The sequence below is a fragment of the Galleria mellonella genome, unplaced genomic scaffold, assembly GCF_026898425.1.
Source record: "Galleria mellonella isolate WM207_F2 unplaced genomic scaffold, CSIRO_AGI_GalMel_v1 utg1260, whole genome shotgun sequence".
NCBI lineage: Eukaryota > Metazoa > Arthropoda > Insecta > Lepidoptera > Pyralidae > Galleria > Galleria mellonella.
The window spans coordinates 699,751-707,803 of NW_026441985.1; positions in this window are offsets into that span (position 1 = coordinate 699,751).

Below are 8,053 nucleotides of genomic sequence, written 5' to 3' on the forward strand. Positions count from 1 at the left end.
CCCTTTGTCCTCAATTAACATTTTAAGCGATACCTACACGTAATCAGGGGCATTTAATAGACTTACCCAAATATTACCTAGCACATTGAAATCAAACGTGCTACGAGACTAATGGTATTTCTTTAATTAATACGAGTAGTTTGTTACTAGTGTTTTCAATCATCGTTTGTTCCTTCATGTAGTATTTTAGTCCACAAAAAAACTAATTTTTGTCATTGATAAGTCTAGGTAATATATAGCAATATCTTTATATTGAAGTTATAATATCTATACGTATATTGTCCCAATAACAGATATATTAGATATCGGTTATCCAATATATAATATAGCAAAGAAAAACCCACTCATAATGAATATAGATTTTTTTTTTACAACTTAGAATGGCAAACAAGCTGACATCCCACCTGATGAAAAATGGTAACCGTCGCCTATAGACATGAACAGTACCATGGACATAACAGAGTATACTGTTTTGCCCATGATGCCCCCCTTGCGTTGCCATTCCTGAGGACTAAGGTGTTATTCCTCTGTACCCTGTAAATTCACGCCATATCCCACTCTTCAAACCGAAACACAGTCATGCAAACACAGCTGCTTCACGGTTGAAACACGAATGGGATAGAGGTACCCAAGCAATCGACTTTTGTACAAAGTCTCTATCTGACTGTTATGGGCGATATCACAATGGGCGATCATCAACGTTCAAAAGAACTCAATATATAGATATTGGGTATTATCCATCTCTAGTCATGTAAATATTAATATAGGACTAATATGAGATAAACGCTGTCGATAAAAATATAAAAAATCGGTTTAAAACTGGCAAAAATATAACTTAATATATAACAAAAAGAAATACATATACATTTTTCTTTACAATAAAGCTACTTCAAACTTGAAGACACGTGAATGTGTCGAAACAATATTATAAATCCTTACCCTTATCTTACATACCCTTGTCTTTTCTATTTTCTATCCAAAGGTTGTCTGGAAGAGATTATCGACCGCCTTTTATATCACTTCGCCTTAAATTTATTTAATAACTAACCCGACATACGTTGCCCTGTCAAATGTACAAACTGCGAAGATAAAACAGTCATTACGTTTTCTGAAATTTTCCAATTTTCTGCGCATTTTTCTTATCTTTTCTTTCCTTCAGAACCTTCCACAAAGTTTTAAGAAACATAAAAAAGACGAATGAAATCGGTTAAGTCGTTCTCAAATTAAGACAAAGGAAAATAGGAATCCATTTATATATATATATATATATATATATATATATATATATATATATATATATATATATATATAATATATTTTTGTATTTATTTTTATTTTGTTTTAAGCATGAGATACTAAAGGTACTATTGGACAACAGCAAACTGTCGTGGATTCAGAGGATTGTTAGTAATGCGGACTAGTCCTATTGCTAGCAGTATACCGACCCTGTCAAGCCGACCTCCACGTGGTCCCGCCTGGAGACCATCGTGCTGAATTCCAGCCGTATTCATCAGGGTGGGCTCTTTAACCTGCTAAAATATATGATATTTAATTGCAATATAAAATAAAACTGACTTCAATTTTATTAAAATACAATCTTTAACTTGCTATATTACAATGAAACAAGCAAGTTTTGAAGTTGGAGATAATTTGTCAGGAACTTGGACGATTATATATATATATATATATATATATATATATATATATATATATATATATATATATATATATATATATATATATATATATATATAATTTATTTTTGTATTTATTTTTATTTTGTTTTAAGCATGAGATACTAAAGGTACTATTGGACAACAGCAAACTGTCGTGGATTCAGAGGATTGTTAGTAATGCGGACTAGTCCTATTGCTAGCAGTATACCGACCCTGTCAAGCCGACCTCCACGTGGTCCCGCCTGGAGACCATCGTGCTGAATTCCAGCCGTATTCATCAGGGTGGGCTCTTTAACCTGTCTTTTCATTTTCACCTATCATCTCTCACCGGTGCCATCGTATACCAATAGCGCAGACGGGGTTGCTATTCTATTATCATCCATTAACAAAAAAACAGCAAACTACCTATGGTCGGGTCAATATTAGTTTGTTTGCATATTCATTAAGTTCCATTGAAACAGTTTATACCTAGAAATTTCGACAGAGTAACACATCGCACGACGCAGTATCTAATAGGAATCAGTCTAGCCGTCTCGACGTCTGACTAAAGTTTTCAATCTTTAAAATGTTTTTTTTTTCTCAATATTCAAATATAATTTGGTAGAATTTTATCTGAAACCTAACCAAGAGAATATTGGTTTCGCAGTCGTTTCATATTTTAATTAGATAAGTTGCTAAGACTTTGTACTTAGAAGTGGAGATTGCTCCACAAAGAAAATCAATTATTTTAATCATAATAAAATTCCTCATGTTATATTAATTAACGTAACACATTCCTTAAAACTACTGTCAGTATTTATTCTATTTATGCAATTTAGAATGGCAAACAAGCTAACGGTCCACCCGATGGAAAGTGGTAACCGTCACCTATAGACATAAGCAGTACCATGGACATAACAAATTATAAAGTTTCACCCATAATACCCTCATGCGTTGCCATTCCTGAGGACACAGGTGTTCCTTCTCTTATTCTTCTGTATCCTGTAAATTCACTGCCATATCCTACCCTTCAAACCGAAACAACAATGCAAATACAACTGCTTCATGGTAGAAACACGAATAGAACAGAGGTGCCCAAGCAAATGACTTTTGTGCAAAGTCTTCCGCTGGTAAATTTTGAATATATCAAAAAATTTTGATATATTAAAAAAAATTTGAATATATTAAAATCTAACTATATGTACATACATACCTTGTAATGTATAGTACCGTTATTGGTACAAATACTGGTAATTCTTCATTAATTGAATTTTAACTTTTTTGTTTTTTTTTTAGTAATGCATATATGTAATTTCTTTTATAAGAATAATAATATCTTTTGAAAAAGCTTTAAATGCAGTTCATCATCTTCATCATCATCATCTTTGATCTCTGTCGTCGTTTATTAGTATTATAATAAATAATCTATAAGTATGCATGTATATTTATATTTGTATATATGTTTTATAATATATATATTGTATATGTAAATAATATTTGGTTAATATATTCATGTGTATATATTTATATAATCATAATATGCAGTAATAACCCATTATATGTGTTATGATTTGTAATAAATATCGATACATACCATATGTGTAATTATTTATCTGCAGCAATTTAAAATTTTTATATCACATTTCTGTTTTGCCAAAGGTTGACTGGAAGAGAATGCTATATTCGTATAGTACTAAGTTCGCCTTTTGTATCAGACTTTTTTTTTATAATATGGTCAATAAAGAATAAAGAAATTAAAAATAATATAATTAATTATAAAATATTTTCAGGGTCCTGTTAATAAATAATTATACTAATTTTAAAGAATGGGTTACGTTAATTGGCATACTGTATATACTAATATAGTACTATATTATCTGTAATACTAGTAAACTGGCTGTTTTTTTAAATAAATTAAATATGAATATTAATCCGGAATTTGCACTGCAATGAAAAATAGAAGCTAAAGTCGTAACAAAAATAATGTATCCACTACATTAATGTAGCACTATCCGAGTAAACCCAGTCCAATATAAAAATAACCATACAAATCTGTTTCGAATTGGTATAATATTTTCGTTGCAGGAATTGAGAATCTACTCTGTTCTCTTAATTTCATTCTACATATATGCTGTCTGGGCGAAAAACTAAAAATCCAAAGGTCGGCAGAGAGTTGGTTCACCTGCCTCCTGGGGCTGCTGTCTTTCTCCATAGTGCAGCTAAGGATCCTCATGGGCTCCGGAGCACGCACAAATGTTTTATTTTAATAGGATAACGTGACATCGGGTACTTCACATGTCCATGGCACATACCAGTTTTTCCATTAATAGAAACTTAGTCTTATTATAAAATCTAACAAGTAGTACACAAAACCACGTAGCAAACTATGAATTTCACTTAGTTGTTCTTTATTATAAAATAAATACACGAAACAGAGCGTATGCTGCTAACAATCCATCATTACTTTTCGCGCCAACGCCATATTGCTTTTTTTTTTATCAATCTGAACATAGTTGCGCTCAGCTTGTTGCTTCACTGATTCGTCCAATTTATAAATTTTATCATACTAGGTTAATAAAACAATTTTAACAAATAGGTCTAGACATGGCTTAATTAAAAACAAAGTTAAAGTGTTTGTCTAACCTCTTGAAACATCTCATGCTTCCAATCATAATTATAAATAAACAATAAGACTTTTTTAATTATAAAAACACAAAAGTCAAGGTATACAATATTTCATGTCACTAACTCCATTTTTTTTTCTTTTTCACTTGATAATTTGTGTTCCTACAAAATTCTAGTCTGATACTCCTCTATATTATATGGCACAAATAATAATAAATATTAATTTAAGATTTTTACTAATTAATTATAAGAAGATAAAAGCCGAGGTACACAGTACCTTATGTTAACAACTTTATTTTTTGTACTCTCTTAATTATTTGTATTTCTACGAAATTCTAAATATATTAAATTAATATTTTATATTAATTGAAAAATCTAGTATAAATTTCCTTTATGCATATACCATATAGCATAATTAAGTAATATTATTTTTTATTTATTAATTATTTAATAAATATAGTCCTATTACTTTATAAGTAATGAACACACAATCTCATTTGAGTTAAGGGGGAAAGATTGAGGGGATAAGAGGGGTTTTGCCAGTTCCCATACTTGGCAGGTGAATTGGCAACTGTAGTTATATATAATATATATATATATATATATATATATATATATATATATATATATATATATATATATATATATATATATATATATATATATATATATATATATATATATATATATATATATATATATATATATATATATATATATAAAATAAAACTGAATGCTAAAATATATGATATTTAATTGCAAAATTTTATACAATCTTTAACTTGCTATATTACAATGAAACAAGCAAGTTTTGAAGTTGGAGATAATTTGTCAGGAACTTGGACGATTTGGGAACAAAAGTGAAAGATAAAGTTACGTTGACGTTACTTGAATTGCTTTTGATGTCTTTTTAGAGAGCATAAAGTGTCACATTTATTTCTGTTTGAAAATATATATATATATATATTCATGTTTGTAGTCATATTATAACTTAACTAGACATGCTTTGTATTTCCAAATTTGTCCGAGAAAACGAGAAATTGCGATGAGAAGAGTAAGAAACTTAGACTATAGTATAAAACATTCTGAAGAACGATTTAGTAATGAAAACAATATAAACAAGTAATTTATAGACATTGGCCGTGTGGTCCTGGCATAGGCAAAGCCACCCGTTCCTTTCCTGTGGCTGTCGTAAGAGGCGACTAAGAGTACTTAATAGTAAAAAGATGGGCAGCAACGTCCCTCTTGAAACATCTCTAAAAGCCTATCTGCGGTTGCCAATTTGCCTGTCAAGCGTGGCAACTACTGGAAAAAGTCCTCTGATAGGAAAGGCTTATATTCAGCAGTGGACATTTAATGGTTAAAATGAAAAAATGTATATATAAGTTACTATATATATGCGTATATATGTTATATTGCAAATAAAGAATCTTTAAAATAGAGATATATATCAGGGAGCTAAAAAGAGAATATTACTTATCTTTAACACCACACAAAGTAAAAATAGCAAATATGGTACAAAAATTTTTAATAGTAGAAAAATATCATTTATAATTTCAGTTATTAATTTTCCTCTTCTGAACACACGCCTCTTCTATAGAGTACATTACATAAGGAACGGTCCTGAGCCACCTGCGTCCACTGCCTCTCGACAAAATACATTTGAAGTCGTCGCTTCGTCTAGTGGGGGCTAGTGAGCAAACACTTCAACGAAAATAATGGGAAAACTTGAATACGCAATCCGTTAGGATTCTCACTACATAAAATTTTCCAGACATCTAAGTAGTTTCTCAATATTGGTAATCTATCACTTTAATGTGTCTCAATGAAAAAAAGGTTGTTTATTTATAAAATTGCATGTAATATCCTACGAAAAACAAAACTGTAAAAACATGCCAAGTTCTTGGATTCCATAAATTATATGGTTGAATATAATTCAACAAACAAGTTAGACGCGAAATATAACAAAATTTTAAAATTATTTCCTTTGAATGTATTTTTTACCTTCACATAGAAGAGTGAAATTAAAGCATTTAAAATATCTTGTCATATCGTAATGAAAAGGCTCTTCAATCCATCTAGTGTAGTAGTAATTAGATAGATAGATACTTTTTATTGTTTCCACCAAAAGATTACAACAATAAACTTATTCTAGATATAAAGAATTAAAAGTAATTATGGAGTATCCATATAGCCATACTTGAGATGTATAAAGAATCTCATTGTATGTGTACGTGTATATATATAGGTTACTGCTAAGTGTTATTATTATTATTTTTTAAACAATTCTCGTTTATTTAAAATATATTATTTATACTGCTTTGATAAAATACAAGCAAGTGCCCGTATCCATATGTCTATACATACAAACTAATTGTTTGTAAAAATAAATTTTTACAAACAATTTTAACCTCTCATCTATATGAGAGGTTAAAATTGTTTGTAAAAATTTTAAAATTTCAATATTAAAATATAATAATATGGTACTATATATTAGACGTTCGTAGAACGTATGCTTTTTCGCTTTTATTAGCACTTGGCCCTGTTTTTCGATTTCAACTCATTTCAAAGAGAAAGAGGTTCTCAATTCGATTATATTTTTTTTTATATTTGTTACCTCTTAACTCCGTCGGTTCTCAACCGATATGGAAAAACTTTTTTTTATCTGAAAATATATACTTACAAATTAGTCTCATAGAAATTTTAGCAATATCGGTTTAGTAGTTTTTATTTTTAAAACAAAATAACTGGCATTGTTACAATAGAAGTCGGTTATTTTGACTTAAATTATTGTAAATCAAATTTAATCATTTAATTTTATTTAATAGAAATATTAAAAAAAAATATTCACGTAAACTTGATAATAATTAATTTGAAATAGTCATTCTTTTTATAAAACTACCATCCAGTTTGGAATGCAAATTCAGGTGAGAATTGTATTAATTGCACATATTTTTAGATACAACTATGCTTTGCTTTTAATGGCATGGCAAATTTTGCATTAAATAATATTAATACTAACTTACAGTACTTTTGGATATTTATTTACGTTATTTCATCTCATTTTGTTATTATTACAAATTTATAATTGTTGGACATAAATTCCTTTTGTCTGTACATAGAGTTAACTTCCTACCTATGAATTTTTACCTTCCTATCAAGTTTAATTTTTGTTTGGAAACTATTTGCGTGCGTGCGTGCGTGCGTGCGTGCGTGCATGCGTACGTGTGTGCGTGCGTACGCGTGTGCGTGCGTGCGTGCGCGCGCGTGTGTGTATGTGCGTGTGTATTTGTGCGTGTGTGTGTGTATGTGTGTGTGTATGCGTGTATGTTTTTGTAAATCTATAATCTAATTTGGGTAATCATACTTTTTATTTTAATTTACGCGGTCAGAATTTCGGTATATATATCGATAGTCAAAATATTTATGATATGTGTGTGTATATGTGTGCGTGTGTGTGTGTGTGTCTGTGTGTGTGTGTGTGTGTTTGTATGTGTGTATGTTTGTCTAAATCTATAATCTGATTTGGGTAATCATACTTTTTATTTTAATTCACACGGTCAGAATTACGGTAGGTATATCGGTAGTCAAAATATTTATGATTAAATAAATATTTAAATACCGCTATAGCTAATTTTTATTTACATACCCGCGTCTGAGACTATACTCTGATAATAATTGTATCATATGACACCTCATTTCTAAAACCACAAATTGCAAACACGTGACATAACTCATAACGCATATAAAAATGGCCGTGTAAACGGCAACTT